This window comes from Fukomys damarensis, unplaced genomic scaffold (assembly GCF_012274545.1).
Source record: "Fukomys damarensis isolate Sample0158 unplaced genomic scaffold, DMR_v1.0_HiC HiC_scaffold_35, whole genome shotgun sequence".
Classification (NCBI taxonomy): domain Eukaryota; kingdom Metazoa; phylum Chordata; class Mammalia; order Rodentia; family Bathyergidae; genus Fukomys; species Fukomys damarensis.
In genome coordinates this window covers 10,810,350-10,831,393 of record NW_022900947.1, presented here as the reverse complement: position 1 = coordinate 10,831,393, position 21,044 = coordinate 10,810,350, and the positions used below count along the sequence as shown (strand labels likewise).

At 40.0% G+C, this 21,044-nt stretch overlaps 1 protein-coding gene and 1 long non-coding RNA gene across 11 annotated transcripts in view; one reads left to right on the top strand and one right to left on the bottom strand.

The window, feature by feature from the left end:
- The window catches only part of Ldb2 (LIM domain binding 2), a 459,105-nt gene that overhangs the window by 322,142 nt on the left and 115,919 nt on the right, over window positions 1-21,044 (top strand). The gene's annotated exons all lie outside the window — the stretch shown is intronic.
- On the bottom strand, window positions 6,454-21,015 carry LOC117284250. 2 transcript variants are annotated; one of them, XR_004515338.1, is made up of 4 exons: window positions 19,439-21,015; window positions 15,844-15,910; window positions 11,293-11,360; window positions 6,454-8,470 (listed from the first exon to the last, which is right to left on the bottom strand). It is a non-coding gene; the product is annotated as an uncharacterized LOC117284250 (long non-coding RNA). The 2 variants fall into 2 exon arrangements; XR_004515339.1 differs by lacking the exon at window positions 19,439-21,015 and adding an exon at window positions 17,008-17,629.

The window sequence follows — 21,044 nt, the reverse complement described above, 5'->3', positions numbered from 1 at the left end:
ATATGGTTTTGTCCTCCAGGAGTATTAACAACTCTCTCCAGCCTACTTAAAATGAAAATTAGTGGGCCGGGGATTTAGCTCACTGGTTCAGTGGCCTGCCTTACAAGCGCAAGGACCCAAGTTCAATCCCCTGGTACCAGAAACAAAGAGAAAAATTAGCTTTAAAAAAATCAAAATTAGCTAAATAAGTTAATTACAAGCAAATTAAAGTTAGAAAACTTTGCTCTGTGAGTCACAAGCGACATTTATTTTCTACCAGACAGACGAACATTGAAATTCAGAAAAAGTATGGAATTAAAGCCTAATAAAATGTAATATAAACTCTTAAGTCATGTTGACTTCAGTGGTGAGATCATGCCAAGAAAGTTAATGGAGCTGGCTCCAGGGACGACGACCCAGTGATTTATCCACCCCTGCGCCTTTCTAAGCAAAAACACATGTCTGCAAAATGAGCTTTTGCAAACCAAAGACAGAAAGATGGAGATGCCAAGTGTATTGCAAACCTTTATTCCATGCATGCAAGTTTTATATCAAGGGCAGTCTTGGTCTTTACACGCTCGAAGGAGTCCAGCAGAACCTTGACATGTGTACAAGTGTGCCTTTCTGTGGAGAACATGCCCCAAATGGGGCTGCTGTTCCTGTTTCAAGGATGATCCCATTCTAAAAATCAGGTCCATTTGGAGAGTGGGGCTCTTAGTAAAGAAACCGCTTTGTTTGTTTTTGTTAGATTATTTCCTGTTTAAGATTTGGTCTAGCATCTGTAATTTGGAGACAGCCACAATACACTGGAAAGAGGACTAGCTTTGACTTTCAGCTCCTGCATCACTACATTTCTGTTTGTGAGACACTGGGTGGAACTGCTTAACCCATTGGAGTCCTGTTGTTCTCTGTAAATGGAGCTAATGACACCCACTGCTCAGTGAAGTTGGGAAAATTAAGGAGATAGAGAACAGAAAACAGCAGAACACTGAGCACAGCACCTGTCAAACAGACAGATGCTTCCCAAATGCTTATTTCCCAGTCCTCTTTTAACACCAGGGGCACAATCTTGACCACCTGGTGAGCCAAATGTCAACTGCAGGGCAAATTGTTTTTCAAACATTCTGAGTTAGTTGCCAAAGTTTAAAAATCAGGAGATCACACAGTGGAGTACTACTCTGCCATAAAAAGATAAACAAATCATTTGTAGAAAAACAAATACAGTCTGAGACCATAATGCTAAGTCAAATAAATCAGACACACAAGCTTAAATATTTCATGGGTTCTCTTAAATAAGAAACCCAAATTATAAATAAAAAGCAAAATAAAAAACAGATAATAGAAAATAGGGAGTTACATCTGGGAAAGGACTTAAGATAACAAGGGAGACAGGGAGAGGGGAGAGAAAGAAGAGGAAAAAAGGAGTTAAGATGTGAACATACATGTACCAGCTCCATACAAGGAAGGTAGACATTACGTGCTGCACAATTTATAGTAGCTAGAAGTTGGAAGCAGCCCAAATGCCCATCAGTGAGAAACTGAATAAAGAAAATGTATGGGTTTTTAAATAAAATGGAACACTACTCAGCCACAAAGAATGAGAAACTGGAGACATTTATAGCTAAACGGGTGCATAATAAGGCCATACTCTTAAGTGAAATAAATAGGACACACGTGTAAATACCGAATAGTTTCTGTGGTGTGAGAAACTGAACATGTAAATAAGGACTAAAAGGTTTAATAGATAATGTGAAATAGGAAGAAAAGGGACAAAGAGAAAGGGGAAACAGGAGGGGTAGGGGAAAGGAAAGAAGGGAATATAATTAATATGAGAAAATGAAAAATAATGGAAACAAAGTCTTTGTAGATAGGGAGGGAGGAAGGGAGAGGTTGAAGGGAGGGCAGGGGAATGGGGAAAAAATAAGAACCGAGGTTGATTATATAAGGATACAATTTTCTAACAATGAATGTCATTATATTGTATACATTAAATGTACCAATAAAATTAATTTAAAAAACATTACATGCTGCAAACCTGTACTAATAAAAATAATAATAGAACTTTAAATATTATTTTTCTAAATAAATCAGGAGGTCATGGGCTGGGTATTAAGCTCGTTGGTTCTGCCACCTGCCTTACAAGCACAAGGACCTGAGTTGGATCTCTGGTACCGAAAAACAAAATCAGGAGGTCACAAGTAAAAGCCATGTCAGGCATTGGGGGAAAAGGTCAGAAGATCTTGCAGCATGGGATGCCTGTAGATAGAGAATGTTCTTCCCATGCCCAGTTTCCTTCACTCCCTGATAGCTGCATCTCCCCTGCCTCAACTGTCCACACTACTCGTATCATATGTATGGGACTTAAGGTTTTAGCCACAACCCACATCAACAATTATAGGGCTCTGGAACATGGGAGGCCTGCAGGACGCAGAGGCCTACTGGGTAGACTGTGCCTTCAATAAACTCACAGTCTTATTAAGGGCTTATTGTAAGTGATGATTTCAATTTAGCAGGAATTTATTGAATTCCTACTGTGGACTGGCCACTGAGGATACAAAACTTAATAAGATATACCCTTGCCCAAGAGAAAGCTTCCCTACTGACCTCTTCAATCCTCTTGATTGCATTGGACTGTCTATATTTCTGTTTCCAGCCTAGGTGGAGACTCAAGATATCATTAATTTTTTATGTTCTGCTTATGACACCATGAAGTTGAGGCCTAGTTTTTGTTTTGTTTTAAATATACTTACATCACGAAGTAGCTGTGATGACTTAACTACAGATAAACTGAGTCTTCCTATAATTTGGTGGGAGAGAAAACAAACAGAAACCATGTTCCTTTATATTTCCTACAGAGAGCTTTTAGAAATGTCTGGCTTCTCAACTGCTGATTCAGTGCCTGGCAAATAGTGGGGACTGAGTAAAAGAGTGTCCGCCGAGATAAATGCACTAATGAATAAAGGTTGGCTGAAAGTCAAACGTCTGATCCATTTCACTGCTCTCTTCACATCCATTCATTCACTGAATTGGCAGTGCAGGTGGAACTGGGGGAAGAGTCGCCAGAGGGGGGTAACAGCAAGCTTACAGCTTGCAGGAATCAGCTTGGTATGTCCCAAGAAATGGAGGAAAGAGCATGGTGGGTGGAGGAGAGGCTGAGAGACGTGATTGGAAATGACAGAGTGGCTTCCACAAAGACTTACAGGCATGGCGTGTTCTCTGAGGGTGGTGGGCATGAGGTCTGATTTCCATTTTGAAGAAATCACATGGCTGTTACCTAGAGGGTGGATTGCAGGGAGGCCAGGGGATCCACAGGTAGCGAGTGGCGCAGAACAAGTGAAAGGAGATGGCCGATGGTCATAGTGCAACAAAGCACCTGGCACAACTTGCACGCAGAATTTGAAGACGGAACTTCTTTTGGTCCCATGACAATGCCCAACAGATATGTAATGCCAACCATATGTATAATTTTAAATTTTCTGGTAACCACATTCTAGGAACCACATTTTCTAGTAGCAACATTTTTGTTTTGAGTGTTGAGAAGAAATGTCTTTTCCAATTTACTGTGTATTTGCTGAAAGTATCTCCTTATATTGTCTACTTTATTACCTTAAATTTCTTTTACATAACAAACAGCTTTGTTTTGTTCTGTTGCAGGAAATTGAAATTGACATCTCTCCTGAAATCTGTGCTGTTTTTCCTTCTAATCTTTTTTCTTAACTTTTCCTGCTGTAGCACTGGCTTGTGGTCCTCCCCTTGATTTTGTATCAGGGCTATAATCTTAAATTTTAAATTTATCTCTACTTACTTCACTAGAAACGAATTCAACAATTTGTAATTAAACTGACTATTTCCATTGAGTTGCCACTTATGATGTACACAGGTATCCCTGTAACTTATTTGTCTGTATAAAATATCCAAGTAAGCACATCACAAAGCTATGCAGTATGAAGAAAAATGCTATTCAAGCTGAATAAATGTGAGACGGGGCTATACTGTAGAAGAGTATAAAATACACATGTTCCAGACACAGTCACTACAAAACAGTAGTATCTCAGGTGACATAATTGTGACACTGAAATATAATCCCACAGACAGCGTAAAGTTGTATTTGATGGGAACATATTAAACTGCTTCAGTTTTTAAATTTAACTATATGAGTTACAATGAACCAAAATGTGCATTTGAGTTTCTCAGTTGTGCTGGCCGCATGGTGAGTTCTTGGTGTAGACAGCAGAGGTACAAGGGCTTCAGTGCAGGGCCTCTCTGTCCGGAAGTCTCTCCTGACCTGTTCTATACTGAGGAGATACGGGTCTGGGGTGCGAGCTGGAAACACCATGTTCTCCTTTTGGCTTTCTATTCTTCTACTCTGGCTTATGTAAAACTAAAACATGGCATGGCAGTGAGTCAACAAACAAATTAAGGCAATGTGAAGTTCAACCCTTAAAAAAAAAAGAAAGATTCCACCCTGGCATGAGGGTTCAGGCCCATCCCAGCACTCCGGGAGGCTATGGCGGTGGGGAGGGGAATCACAAGTTAGAGCCCAGCTTGGAGGCATTAGGCACTTAGCAAGACACTACCTCAAAATCTAAAATAACAGAAAGGTCTGGGGATGTAGCTCAGTGTGAAGGCCCTTTGTTCTATCCATAGTACCACAAAAGTAAGCAAACAAATTCCATTTCTTTATTTTCTTTCTTTCTGAGGGGCAAGGGATTCTGGGGATGGAACCCAAGGTGTCACTCATTCTAGTCAAGTGCTCTGTCACTGAGCTATACCCCACTCCTTTTTTATTTTTTATTTTGAGGTGAGGTCCCACTAAATTTCCCAGAGTGGTCTTGAACTTAGAATCCCCCTCCATCAGTCTCCAGAGTAGATGGAATTCTAGTTGTTAAACATGCATCCTTGCAGAAAAACACTTTCTTTAAAAGAAGAAAATAATAATTTTCATAAAAATTTAATACATGCATGCACTTGTGACTTTTTAATCCGTTACCTGTTAAGTATACCTGTCCATAAATCCAGGGAAATCAAGTGTGCTGAGGCTGGCTGCCAGCCCTGATGTCTACATCCACACTATGGCAACATAAATTGACTTGCTGTGTTCATTGTTTGTGAAATGCCAGATATGGGGCTATTTGACGATGGCTGTCATACTCCACTAAACAAATAATGCCAATAAATGTCATCAATATTCAGTAGATTGTAAAACTTTCTGGAGTCTGCAGAGCAAATGATTCATTTTGAGATTTGTGTAACCGTGGGCTGACGCTCGTTAATGTACTCATGTGCCAGGTAGAGTTGTCACTGACTGTCCTACACAGGCTCCCGTACTCTCCTACATCTGTGAGCATTTTTGTTCCCCAGGCACACGCTCCTGCTTAAACTCTGATCCCTCCATGGCTGCCGTAATGGGTCTCTAGACCTTCCGCCAGCGTGCCTTGTCCTTGGGTAGTGCTTTGAAGCAAGGACAGACCCCTTCATGTCTGTGAGAATCTGGATTTCAAGAAAGATCAACCTTGACTTCCTGCTGCTGATGGAAGACCCTCTTTGCCCTTCTGTCTCCCATGGCTAATGTCACAAATATTAATGCTGCGTTTCCACATGCTGGGCTCAGAATGGCCCCTTTTAATTAAAATATGGGTCTGTTTTTTTCAAATGCATTTTCAGAGTTCTTCATGGGAAGAGGCACTTTTCCTGCCGAGTGCAATTTCAGTTTGGGCAAAATAGGGGCAGATTTTATTTGATTCTCTTTGAAGTTTCAGAACATCCTTAAACCCTAGGATGACTTTTTTTGCTGCTTTCATATTCTCAATGGTTTCCTGGACATTAGGAAAAGAGCTTTCATGCAGTCATATCTTTGGGATTCAGAAACATTATTGGATAAATATTAAAGAGAACCAAAATAATTGATTAAAATAGGGCCTAAATAAAATTTTTAAAAGCAACATTTAAAATACATTGTTTTTAACCGAGAATTTTGGGGAAGTTCTAGACTTACTATGATTCATACCAATAAGCCAGGAGTTTCTTATGGGAAGACATATCCTTTGCTCCTGTCAATGTGTCCACATGGCAGTAGAGCTCTTAATTTATCTCTTAAGACTTCTAGGTATAGATATCAAGAAAGAGACTTTCTTTGGCTAAGTTTTCTTAATTTTCATGGCGTCTTTTGAGTCCCGCAATACACTTTGGAGCTCCTTTTTGCCATAATATACTGCCTTTGTACCATGTTGTGTCTTGTTTCTCTTGCATGCCGCTGCCTCTTCTACTGAGTTATTAAACTGCACTAGGACAAGGATGGTACTGGGTGTTAGATTCTCAGAGAGCCTCTCCAGCGCTCCCTCTGACTCTTCATCTTTTTGTACTCTGGCTTATTCCACATTTCCAGGGGTTTGGGTCAGATAGGGCACATTGCAATATAAATAGACAAAAAAGGGTTTGGGGATCATATTGATGACCAATTTTATTTATCTTATTTTTACAATGTAGAATGTCAGAGATATTCCTAGGTGATTATTTTTCTCTTGTCCATAATTTCCTTCTAATTGTTCAGTTCCTTACCCCCCCCTCAAATATTTGTCCATGATAAATTTTCTTGCAAATTCTTTGCACTCATACTTGGACCTTGGGAATACAACTTGTTTATTGGCTTTTAGCCTGTGATTGATGCTATCATCCAAAACTGGTTTCATGGATGTAGGGGCTGTGGAGAATGCATACTGAGAGGTTTAGAAAAGGGATCTGACTTTCATCCGTTCTTGTGGAGCTTGTTACTCCAATAAAAGAGACCTTAGGTGTAATCACCCAGCATTGAGGGGATGGCTCAGGCAACAGTCAGGGTGCATTTCCCAGGTCCCTCCGTCCTGGCCTGCCCCCCAAAAAGCTGTCTTGCTCCTGCCATGACACGGCCACTAAAATGAGCTACATTCCTCCAAGTAGCACCCTTCATTCACTTCATTTGTAGTTTGCCTTTGCTTTCCCTGGTGCATTTGCACTCTGCCTGCAGTCCGCAAAGCCTGTTTTCTCTAATTGTCTTTCTCCTTTAGGTCCTGAATTGTTTCGCTGTTTTTTTTCCTCTGGCTTCAAGCACTTGGGGGTGAAGTACTCTGTGAAAATGCCTAAGTTTCAGAGACAGATGAATAAGGATCCCCTTTATTTGGAAACACTAACACCTTACTTTTGCATTTGATATTCTCCGAGCTGTGCTAACAGCAAATCATTCTGAGATGTTGGTTTTGTTTTGTTTTGTTTTTTAATCATTCAGCACCAGTTTTCAGCACAGTATCACATTATCTCTGTGTGGAAAACTCTCTGGTTCACTTGCTGTCCCACCAGGATAAACCTGGATATGTGTAGCCAGTGGTGAGAGAATGGGTTCTTAGAAGCAACTAGCAGAAACCAAAGTGTGAAAAAGAGAGTGCAAGGCAGGAGAGGGGCTCAGCACTGAACACAAGGTAGTTTTCTGAAGTCAGGGCAGCTGGAAGCCTGGGCTGTTGCACTGTGCTGCCATACCCGGCAACTGTGTGCTCAAGCTGTGTTTCACTGCCGCACACAACAGTTAACTTCAAGCACATTTTCACACTGTTTGGCTCAAGCTCCTGGCAACGTTCCTAAACACTCTGAGGAAATAATTCCACAAAGTGGCATAAATTAATGTGACTAATTAACATGATGTTAATTATTTGTAAATTGTATGTTTGGATACACATTACTTGAGAGGCATATGTTATATTCAATGTTTACTGAAACAAGTGACTGCTAATAGCTCCTCCTGAGTGTTCCCTTCACAACAGTCAGCAAATGGAGGCTTCTCTAAAAATAAAAACCGTGTCCTCGGGGGAGCTGCATGAATGACTGAATATAATCAGCTGCCACCAACGTAGAAGTAGCCGGCTTTCCTTAAAAGTGGAAGTTCCTGAGGCTTCTTGCTTCACACCTGATGTATTTTGGAGATGGCTTCATTAGAGAGGCTTCTCTCCCAAAGCCCACAGACAGGCAGAGCTTTGGGGATGTTCCTGAAGTGGTACCCGGGGCTGGCTGGCCTGTGGTGCCACCTCATCAGGTCCTGGCAGATCTGTGTCATGCAGTCTGTCTGGTCCCTTCCTGGCTGGTGAGGTGACAGGGGTCCACTAGGATAAAAGCAGGTGAAACACCTCCTGGCTTACCCACGACAAACATTCAGGCAACACAGAAGCATTGCCTTTGGACTCCAATGTGACCTTCTGATTCCTGGTCTCAGACTAAATCAATCTGTTTAAGCAGCTGTTGGGTTCTACAGAGTGTGTTTTCTTTTTTCGAGTTTCATTAATTTCAGATGCTTGGATATGTATTAGTAGCATTCCAAATAAGTTAGTCTTTTCATTAAAAAAAGCCCGGACACTTAAGTAGGAGAAGGAAGCTGGGTGTGGAGCTACTTGCCTTTAATCTCAACATTCGGGATGCTGAGCCAGGTGGGCCAGAAATTCAAGGCCAGTCTGGATTACATACTGAGACCCTGTATCAAAAAACAGGAAAAAAATTTAAAGTACAAGGCAGTGGGGGTGGGAAAGGGAGGGGAGAAAGAGGTGAATGGGATGAAGGTGCTCCTCTGTTCCTCTCATAAATAGATGCAGGATTTCCTGCAAAACATAACAAACAAACAAACAAAACCATTATTCACAAAAGGAATAGTGAGTGGAATTTGTTTCCTGGTGGGGGATGGAAAATATTTATTGGAAGTCTAGGTCATTTTCATCTGTTCATAGGCATACATGACATAAGTAAAAGCAAAACAATGCTTATGGTGCACACCTGATTAGGTTGGACTGTGGAGATAGACATCAGCGCTCATGAAGCTGATGACCATCTTGGTGCTGTCACATCCAGTCAGACCTTACCTGGCCCATGGTGGCTGCCATCAAACAGGTGACCAGATGCTGAAGATTTATGGGAAATGAATAAATGGTAACTGGTGGAATTAAAAACAAACAGGGCACCTTCAAAGCTAGATAACATAGTCATTCCCAGAACTGTGGCTATTTGGATACACAAATCTCCCAAAATCTCTGGGCAAAAGTATATTCTGTTTCAATTTTGTGGACAAAATGAATATACGACACTTTGGGGAGAAATAAGAAGAAAGTTAGCAAAACCTGAACTGGCCCTGGAAGATGACAAACCATAACTACTAAGTGTGAAGAAATGGAGATTCGAGAAGAGTTTTTACATTTGGAAGAAGCACTGTCTACTGTAAGAGAAAGGAATAGGGCAGACTGTTCTATACTAGCACTAGAGAAATGTGTGCCTCGAACCATCAGTCACTGGGCTGGTTCCGGCAGTTTTCCCTTGTTGCTACTGTGGCACAATCTAGTGCTACGAGGAAGTCACCAAAGTGGCCTCACACTGCAGGTCTAGTATTTTAAAACATAAACACTATATGTGCACAGTTACTATTGTGATGAGAGTTCTGGGACATTGTTTTAAAATCATGACTGTTAGGAATGACTTGAAGAACTTTTCTTTCTTTGAATATATATCTTAGAAAACTTATCCTGAATTCAGATTCTTTCTGTTCAATGTTCAGTTCATATTTACCAGATGAATTAAACAGTTGCTAAGCAAGTCATATGTAATAGTTGCACGTGTAGGGCCATTGCTATTTACTGTGTAGCTGGCCTGTTTTGAATACGTGGCATAAATTGGCACATGGATCCCTCATCCAACCCTATATTATGTAAGGTCTGTATTTATATTCATTTTAAGGTGAAGAAACTGAATATAGAGGAGGTCAAGAACTTTTTCAAGGTCATACAGCTTGGAAGTAGAGGTGCTAGGACTGGAAATCGGGCATGATTTCAGAAAAGGTACTTCTAACCACTTCTCATCTTGATTCTTGATTTAACAGCAGAAATGCTCTCTCTCAAAGGGAAAATGCTTTCTCCTCTGTCAAAGACTGACCTCAGAGAGATCCATAGACACTGTTGGGGACAGAATTGGGGAGAGAGACTTACTCTACACCCACCAGAGATCTACAAGTACAAAGATCATTTTTCTCAAAACACATTTTCTCACTGTTTTCCAGCCACTAGCTTTATGAATTCCTCAAGATAACGTTCCAAGTAACCCTTACCTCTGCAATATTTTGATGGTTTGACTTTAATTATTAGTTTAATTTTCAGTATTTTGTGTTAGTATTTAAACTCTGATAATAATAATAAGAAGAAAATTTAATATTGGTTCAGTATACTTTATATGGCAGGCACTGTTCTAAGCACTTTACATAAACTTTTAACTCAGGACCGTTATCGGCATCGGCATTTCGCAAATGAGGACACAGGCACGGAGCTCAAGAGTTCGTAAGTGGCAGAGCTGGGACTTCACGAGTCTGGATCTCTAGCGGCTCCTAGGATCCTGAAAGTCGTAAGGCACATTTGGTGAAGGAAGAGGAAGCACACTTAGGCTACCCAAAGGCAGAAGATAGGCCACTGTTCTGGGGCTTTGCCAAAGACAGCAGGAAACAGCTAGATTTTCATCAGCTTTCTCTTAATATATGAGGTATGATGAACACATACAGTGAATATGTAAATATTTTTAAAGTTTTGCTTCAAAAGTGTCTTTCAGCGGTCTGATCAAAAATATAGTGAATGAGCCAGGAGTGGTGGTGTACGCCTGTAATCCCAGCACTCGGGAGGTTGAGGCAGGAGCATCGCTGTGAGTTCGAGACCAGCCTCGGCTACATAGTGAGTTCCAGGTCAGTTTCAACTACATAGTGAGACCCTGTCTCAAAAAAAAAAAAAAAGATAAAAGAAAAAATAGTGAATGCTACTGCCAAGTGCGATCCAATGAAAAGGAGACTTGTGAAAACATTACAGTGCGTCTTCATCCACCTTCTTCACCAGATCTGGCACCATGCCACTTCTGCCTGTTCCGCAAAGTCAAAATGACCATGAAAAGTAAACATTTCGAACGAGTTCAGGACATCAAGGCAGCCACTGCAGTGCAACTAGACACTCACAAGAAGAATTTCCAGAACTGCTTCAGAAAGTGGCAAGGACAATGGGAAAAACGTGTTCAAAGAGAGGGGGTATAGTTTCGTGGGGATTAACAACAGTGTGTTCTCTACTACCATAATTTTGAAATATAAACCTTCATGATGTCAGCAGGTATATGCATTCAGAAACCCAAGAAGACTGGAAAGGTTACAACACAGTAAAACAATGTGACCTTGGTCTTCTATTGTACAGGGAACATTTGGGGCAAAATTATATTTCTTCATGAGGAATAGAAGCATCTCATTCCCAGGTTATACTCAGCTAGAACTGGGATTCTTTTGCTTACCCTGAAGGAAAAATACTGCAGTCCCCTCTGGAGAACAGACAGTTCTGGATAACATTTTTAGTAGTGTACTGGCAAAAGAAGATAGAAAGAGAAAAAGGTTTTAGCAGAGCACTGGCATCTGGCCACTGTCTAGTTAACAGGATTAATATTTTCTTTTTCTACATAAAAAAGTAGTTTTCTAAGGGATCATAAATTTTTAAACCAGTCACTGTCTGATTTCTGACTTTAAAAAAAAAATTCAAATTATTGGCTTCAGCTAACATGTTTAAACTCTGCCCTGCTTTGTACTTACTTAGAACATTTCAAACTTCAGAGCCATTCTGTGAATTAATCGTGTGTGGAGTATATGCAGTTGGAATTCAACTATAAATATAAATGAAATTGCTCCGGCCATGGCTAGGCTCAAAACAACTACAATGATTTGGAGTTTTCAGTCAAAGAGAGAGAAATTTTGAAGAAGGAAAAAAAAAGCTGAAAGGAGCGATTAAATATAGTAAGAGTCTTTTGCATTAAAATGTTGGACTTGTGTTACTTATCTACATTATTCCTAAGACTCTGAAAATCAGCTTATAAGCTCGACTGTCAAAGTGAAAAGAATTGCAAAGTGTTTACCAGACTCCGGAGAATCTTTTGCACCTGATCTGCAGACAGTGTAAAGGGAAGCTGGAGACAATAACCAGCAAGGAGTCCCAGGGTCGCAGACTGGTACCAGCTGGCCTGACTGTGCACCCAGCTGGAGAGCTGAGAAGATGAGAGCGGGAGGGACAAAGACGAATGAGCAGTGCCTGCTTCTCCGAGGGCACACTCCTGAGCTTGTGTTCTCCTCCCGCGGAGTCTGGCAGGAATGGCTGGAATCACCCCTCCACCGTGGAGTTTATCATCAGGTCCGGTTGGCAAATGTTTTCTCTTTTGATGATGGGCCAGAAAGGAGCTAGAATTTGAGATTGGCTTGCTGAGCTAATGTCCCAGTTGTAATACTTGCTAGGAATAGACCTTAGGAAGCTACGTAACCCTCTCTGAGACCTCACTGCTTTTATACACTCTGAGAACATCTGCCTTTTAAAAGTTAGGAGGTGGACAACTGTGATCCACTGCCTTGTTTACAGACATATGTACGTGAAATACGTGTCATGTTCCACAATGCCATGTGAAACGTGAACGACACAAGGCACAGGATAAGTCTACAAGGAATTCTTCTACCAGGGAAGCCAGATTAGTAATGATTAGAATGCAGACTGAGAAACAAATGAAATATGCTCAGTGTAGAGGGTTGGGACAGAGGAAGCTGAGCACGCCAGTAAGGTGTACTAACATTGGTTGCAAATACAGGCTAAATGGAGAAAGGCATTCTCCCTCCATCAAAGACAGTCTGGGTGTCAGGAAAGATCTAAAGATTGCTGTTTGAATTAGAACTTAACTACACTACATGAGTGTCAGGAAGAAGCGGCCCCAGGAAAGACATAGGTAAGCAGGATGGAGTGGCTGATGTTGGGAACTGAGCACAGGGCCTGCTGGGGGAAACCTGGAGCCTGTGAGCCGAGGCTCCATCCTTGAGACCCCAGACAGGGGAGAAGCAAGTTCAGATTTGGAGCAGACCCCAGAAACTCCATAGCATGGAGGCGTGAACCTGGTACTGTGCAAAAGCAGTCACTCACTTTATTCACTCGGACTCTTTATTGCTTATAGCACAATATTGGGAAATAATTCTTTCCTTTGCATCCTTTTATATAACAGCATTACATAGATATAACTTAGGTACCATTCAACACACCTACTTAAAGTACCCAATTAAGTAGTTTTTGCTATATTCATGAGCTGTGTACCCATCACCAAATTCTGTTTTAAAACATTTTTATCACCCCAAAGAAGAAACTCCATACTTCCTAGGAGTCGCTTATTCACTCTCTTCCCTCAGTCCCTCATCTACTTTCTATCCTTACAGATGTATGTGTTCTAGATATTTCGTATTACATGGCCTTTTGTGACTTTTTTTCTTTCACTTAGCATATTGTGTGTAAAGCTCATGGGTATCGTCATAAATATCAGTACTTTATCCCTCTTAGTAACCAAGTATTTTTATGCATATGACACATTTTATTTTTTCATTCCTGAACTCGTGGATATTTAGGTGATTTCCGACCTTTTGCTATTAAGAATAATGCTACTACCCCCTTATGCACAAGGTTTTATGTAGACGCTTGTTTTCATTTCTATTGCATGTGTGAAAGTGGTATTGCTGGACCACACGTAAGTCTGTATTTAACATTTTGAGAAACTGTCAGACTTTTGAATACCTGCACCCTTCTCCTCTTTTCTCCTAATACCCAGTGAGTTCACTGCTGTTTGGTGTGTGAACTTTGAGGACAGGAACCACAGGAAAGAATTACAGCTCACTCAGTCTTGGCTGCTTGATGACCCCAGGCAGGGGTTTACTATTCTCACTGTGAGGATGCTGCATAGCAGTGACTAATATTTCCTTCGTGCTCGTGGATCTGCAGGTCGGCCTGCTAGGCTAGCCTAGGAATGGGAAGGTAGACGTATCGGTCAGAATCAGCTAAAGGCCAATGGCTTCCCAAGCTACCTTCTCAGTGTGGCTGATGCTCAGGAAGCCACGAAAGACCGTGAGCATTCTGTGCCCAGAGGGAGTCACCCAGCTGAGCCCAAAGTCAAAGGCATGGGAAAGTTTGTTCAACCAGCTTTTCTGGAAAGTTCTACGGTGTTTACATAAGTCTATTATGAAGATGGGAGAAAAATTTGCGAAGAATGAGCTAAGAACGAATTTGCAGCAATCTAAAACTGAGCTTTTCTAAATCAGTTATGGTAAGCCGGGAAATGAGAAAGAAGAGACCATGGCTTTTTTGTTCAAAAAAAAAAAAAATATGAGAAAGTCATAGTAACTTAAAGGCCATTCTTTGGAGGTATGTTTAAATTAAAATACAAATATATTTATAATAGGCTATTCATGTTATACATTCCATCTTGTTTACTAAGTTTTCTAATGCTTGGTTACTTCATCAAATGACAAAATTGGTGGTGGGCTGAGAAGGCCTTAGCGGATCTCGTCCAATCTAAAGACTCAGTAGAAGTTCAGAAAGCAGCCCTCGCTCCCATAGCTGCTTTGCAGTTCCCAGGGCCACTTGTTCCCCGACAGTTCTCATACTAATTATTTGATTTTATTCGTTTGAGACATCCCTTGAAGTAGACGTTACTATCATTCCATTAAATAAGGTGTGATTGAAACATATGATAAATGTTTGAATTAAAAATACGTATTCCAGTAAATGTCACATTGCCATTATCCACCCCCCAGTACTTTCTATCACTTCAAACACACTTAGCCCATGGTTCTTGCCACTTTCTGAAGGAGTTCTGGAAGAGCTCTTTGGGAATGTCTTCACCAGGCACCATAAAAATACAGTAAATGTAATTGCAAATGCCATCAAATGGAAAGGCAAGCTCAGAAAAGCATCACAGATTGTCCTCATCCACTTTACTCACTGCATCTAGCACTACATGATCTCTGCCTCTTCCCTAAAGTCCACACGATCATCAAAGGTAAATGCCTTGAAATATTCAGGGTGTCAAAGCAGCCACAACAGCACAACCAAAGACAACCCTGAAAGAAAGCTACCAGAACTGCTTCACAAAATGGCGAGGGTGATGGGATAAGTGTGTTTGAAGTGAGGGAGAACATCTTGAGGGGGATTTGTGGTGATACGACTTTTACTGTAATATTTTTCACTTAAACATTCACTGTATGCTTTGATCTTACCTCGTACAAACAAGGATACTAAGTTTTATGGATATCAAGGCCAAAAGCACAGCTACCATGTGGCAGTTCTGCGATATAACTGCTCACCAAAAGTCCAGGTGATCAACCACAATCCCAGATAATCTGATAGAAAAAATCCCGCTTCTGGATCTGTAACCTTAACTTCAACCCATCTCGGTTACTCATTCATACGACATTATCTTTATGTTTCAGTAAGTATAACATTCTTCTCTTGGTTTTCCTTAGGCTTTCAGTCTAACTACCATATCTTCTCTATATAGTCACAGCTATTGTAAGCGGAAACTTTAGCCCCACTATGGATTAGTTTAGGTTCTAAGTTGGTTGAGCTAAATTACTGGGGGCTTAATCTATCTATCGCCTAAAAGGTGTTATAGTTTTCCACGGACTTCGTTATCTCAGCTTTTCCAGTTTTCCACAACCTAAATTAAACTCAGATGATACTATATATGGAGCAGGAGGTGGTTTTCTGTGGTTTCCACATTAGTAAGGACTTTACCCAATTTAAGTGTTTTACTTCAATTTATGTGTTTTTATATCAGGTGAGCCACAGTGAGCAAATGAGATAACCTAAAGTTATCTGGAAAGGTAACAGAGAGGTGGAGAGGATGGAAGAGAAAAAAGGTAAAGGTGGTGTGACTTTGATGTGGAAAGTGAGCAGAGAACTGGTTTATAGATGATTATGGGAGCTAAGGAATCATGAAAACTTAGACTGTATTAGAAAGTGGAAAGGACAGAAAACTGACTCATGCAATACCTACTGATTAGGTTGGGCACCTTGGTGGAAGTGGAGCTAATAGTATCAGCTGTACCTCCTCAGGGGACCATCTGGAATTTGAAATGGAATATTGAAGCATCAATACCATCATTTCTGGCTCTGCACTTGTTGGCATTCTGTATTCAAAGCAATGTTGTCAATATCAGAATTTGCCAAAGTGGCGGTAGTAAATCTCCCCCATGCACTCCCCAGTCTTCCTAGGCATAAACGAAGCTCCTTCAAATGGGCTACCATGTTTAATGTGTACCAGTGGGAGGAGCTCCTCCACGCGCCTGGAGACAGCTGTGCTGTGAGAGTGTTCATAAACTGTGTGTGAGCATTTGACAAGTTGACAAAACACTGACAAAAAACAATTACTCAAGAAGCAGCACTTGGAAGGGTGGTTGGTTGTTTAGAAGATACCAAAGAAACAGAGGAAAAAAATATGCTAGGTACTATTTTTGCCACTGCAGACAAAAAAATATTTCCCAGAATTCATCTGAGACTGTCAGAAAAATGTCAATAAATAAAATGATACACTATAATCCACTAAGTTCTTATGCTTTATTTGTGAGATACACTTAATTACTGGGCTAATTATACTCTTCCAGATAACAAAATATAGAAGTTGTTTTAATATGTCTATATGGCAAATACTTGAAATAGACAAAATAGTTCAAAGTACTTAAAACATCAAATGTGTCTCATTAGCTTCAATAATTACTGTATTTTCAGGCATGATCTGAATACTATATTTCTTTTGAGAATAATATACTTTCTTATTTGAAAAATAGAGACAAATCAACATTTTAATATCATTTAACTACAAATAATGATGATTATTATAGTAAATATCACTTCGATCTTTATGCCAATTTGGCAAGCTAAATATTTTATTTGCACTATTCTAATAACTTCTTGATCACTGTCTCTGAGAACAGAAGTATTGTCAGCCTTGCATTGTGGATGAGCAGCCTGATTTTGGAGTAGTTAAATTACATTTTCAAGATCACACAGCTGGTACCCAATAGAATTACAATTTAAACATGCTAGTGCTCTGGGCAGCACAGTTTGCACATATGGGGCCTCTATGGGATTTAGGAAAACACACCCTTTCATCAGGATACTCTTATCTCTATCTGCTGAAAAATTGTTATAATAAACTGACTGTGTAGACCAAGACAGCTTGCTGCCATATACCAGAAAACTGTTGTAATAAGTATACAAATCTGTGGTGTCCATGAGGTGGAAGATATCCCAGAGGTGGCTCGATTAGGCACCGTACTCAGAGGCCAGGTACTCAACCAATTCTACTCTTCAGATTCTGGTAAGAGATCATTTTCATTATGTACAAAAAAAAATGAGAAGGAAAATTCTGTAGCTACTTTCTTCCAGTTTTTCCAGACTTAAGCGGAGGTGAAGCATGACGCTGATCTTGATGCAGTTTGTGTTTCTGTTTATTTAATGTACTCACTCATCACTATGAAGAGTTTATATTCACCCATAGGAAGTAACAGGAAGTCAGAGACAACCTCTGCTTTCCAAGACTTCCCAGTCTAAGTGGGGCAATAAATAATCACAGAATTGTGGTAAAGGTCTGTGGATTTCCTTTCAAGAGCCTCTCCAAGTCACTGATCATGGCCACCTGTAAGGGAGCCCTTGACATTGAAGAGGACCAGACCCATGGAATTGAAGTCTCAGTGGATTGCTATTAGGTCAGCAATAGTTTTATTTCATTTTTAATGGCTTTGTTAGATTATCTTTATATATATATATTTTTCTACTTATCTCCCTCTGGTATTTTATCATGGTATCCATACATGCCAGTATCTCTTAATGTTTTGAATTAATTTTCTAAGTTCTGTGTCTTGAAGCTTCTGTGGGTCATTTCCTGTTTCGTATTTTTACTTCTTTTCCTTAGAAGTAGGTTTCTGTGCTTTTACCCATTATGTTCCCTTTCTTTTTGTCCTCTTTTTTCTTTCCTTTTGGCATATCCTCACAGCTACTATGCAGTTCATTATTATATTCAAAATGTTACCTTGATGACATTGGTATGACCTCATCCCTCTCACCTACAATATATCAGAGTGATATGGTTTTTCCCTCCAAGTCGTTCACTTTGCCAAGGCTACTTGCTTTGTGGAAGATAAAGACCAAGCTCGGAAGTCAAGCTGTGTTCCAACTCTCATTCTACTTGAGGATTGTCTGTTTCTTTCCTTGCCCACCAATTCTTAAATTTCATTACCCTAAATCGTGTTCCTTCATTTCTTTGGCTGCTCAAGATGATTATTCTTCTGCAATTTTCTTTTTTCTTATTGGCATTGCATATTGAGGCATGCCTCAAATACCAACTGCCTGTTTCCCATAGCCATCAAAGGGCCTCCTGTTTCTTTCTCTTAAAATAGCATCCATTCACCAGAGAAATTCTCTCTCTCTCTCCTCCACCTCTCAACCCTTTAGGCAATTCAGGTCAGAATATTCCCCCTTTGTTTCCATCTCTTCAGCTACATTCTTCTTTTCCTTATAGTTGTCAACCTCCCACCATCATTTGGAACTGGTGTTTTCCTTGTCTTAATTTTGTCATTCTGAGCTAGAAAACACACACACACACACACACACACACACACACACACACACACACACACTCTCTCACTCACTCATATTTCAACGCTGTCAGGTGAGCTGTATTCTGTGTTAACTGCCTGATTCTGAGAGCTAAGGAAAACTCTACCTAACAGTTAAATTAGTTCAGTTTATTGCATTGTGAAGACAAGGACCCTGAGCCTAAGTTGAAAGTTACCTAATTTAAATGAGAACCAAATTGGCATCTCAAAATAATTGTTGAATTTGAACTAAAAGTGACAATACTGATCTATTACAGACCACTTCCAAATATCAATCTTATATTAGATACCAGATAAGAGATAAGCAGTTCTTTAGGAGCTCTTTGCATGCAATCTGCTATTTCCAGAGGAGAATTTGAAACAAGGCTATGTGAGCTTGACTCTGTGTCTATCAGTTACTTGCTGTAAGACCTGAGCCAGGTTACCTCACCTTTCTATAAGCCAGCTTTCTTATACTATAAAATCTTAGTATGCAAGCATAATTCATTCTGGAAACATGCTTGTAAATCAAAGCATTTCTATGTCAAAGCAAATTTCCCCATAAGAAATAAAGGTAACTCAGATGATTAATTCCATAACCTAAAAATATTCATATAGAGTGATACTGTAATATAACACAAAATATTAAAGAAAATATGAAATATTAAAAAAAACACAAATTAACCTGCACTTATCTTTGAAACCCTTAATGGCTGGTGTGAGGAAGACAAGAGAGAAAAAGTCTATGTTGTAGAACAACTTTCACTATCACTAATGGAATCACTGCTATTTATTGGCTCAATTAAATCTTTTTTTGTATAGCTTTAATAAGAAACCTATCCAATGACACTTGCTTCTGCCCCCTTTTGATGGTATCACAAAAATGTGATATTTCATTGTCATTCAACAGACTTGTCATTCACACTGCTATAGCCTTAGTTGGGTGATGCCCTTCTACAAAATTTTGCACTGTTTCCCACATTATACACATCTTACTAATTTCACTGCAAATGAAGGATTCTTCTAACTCTTTCTCCTCCTCTGCAGATGAGATCTCCTCCATAGCCTCTTCTTGCTGAGAAATAATCACTCACAAACCCGTGGGGAGAGAGAGAGACAGAGACAAAAACAGAGAGACAAGCTCAGTTGTGATCAAGTGATGTTTGGCATCACACACCACACATAATACAAGACATCATTCATTTATCAAGTTAAAATTCATTAGAAAATTTTCTTCATCTTGCAGAACACTCACAGAAAAAGTTATTAATAATCCAAGGTTTTACTCTTTGTTGGGGATAACAGAAATACCTCCTTCATGGACTCTGTTGTGAGGATAGTATTACATAACAGGTAGCAAGTGGATTTAATATTGCCTGTATCAGTCAGTTTTCCATCACTACAAAAATATCCAAGACAGATAACTTAGAAAAATTGTATTTTAGCTCATGGTGTCCGTGGTTTCAGTCCATAATCAATTGGCATCATTGCTCTCAGACCTGTGATGAGGAAGCATGTCATAGTGGGAGGGCATGTTAGAGCATAGTCACTTAACTAACGAGACAAGAAACGAAAGGAAGAATGGAAGAGGAAGAGACCAGGGTCCCACAGTCTCCGTCAAGGGCATAACCCCAAAAACTTAAAGACCTCCCACTAAGCCCTCCCTCCTAAGGGTTCTGCCACCTCCCAGGAGCACCATCCAGAATACCAAGCTTTTAAACATATGTCCCTTTGGGGGACATTCCAGATCCAAACAATAGCAGAATATCGCTAGTAGTAAATGGTCAGAAGAAAGTTAACTGCCTCTATTACTTTCCTTCATGTCATAGATCTAGAAAGCAATTGGAAGGAAAGAAAGATCAGAATTAATGCCTTATTTTCTACATGTGACTTATGCCTCCTTCGAAAAATGTCAAGGCCATCACTGAAGCCTAACAGCCTCTCTGATATGTGGCAGTCCTTCCTATTCCAGTAACCATCCACACTCCATTAATCATTTAAAGACTTTCCATGACTGCATTTATCAGCCTACATTGTAGTTACCAGTCTTTTCCCCCATGAGACTATTAGTTCATCTATTTATTAACTCTGTAAATATTTTGCATATTCACAAGATGAAATACCTTTTTCTCTTATCCTTAACAGAACAAAAGGGTCATAAGACACTCAACAGATGATTATAGTAATAGGTAATAACACTCCAACTGAGGGAGTACCACAAAGGAGAAGTTCAGGGTGTTACAGATATTAATAAAATACAGACAGCACAAAGTACTAGGTGTTTAACATTGTTGTGAATGGAGAAACCAATGGATGGATGAAAATTTAGGGATTAACTAACCAACTAAATGAGATATTATAAAGTCACTATGAACTAGATAAATGACTATGCTCTTTGTCTTTTCGTCCTCTGCTGGTGCCTCACATACTTTTGTCTCTTGAAGACGGGTCGATAACTTCATTGTCTCTGGGTCTCCTGCTCTAAGGGAAGTGCTAGGCCCCTGGTTACAAAGTTGTAGAAAGTATAAATTTAAAGTGAAATATGGGCTTCATTTACAGATTTCAAAAAAATAAAATAGGGCCAGGGATTTAGCTCAGTGGT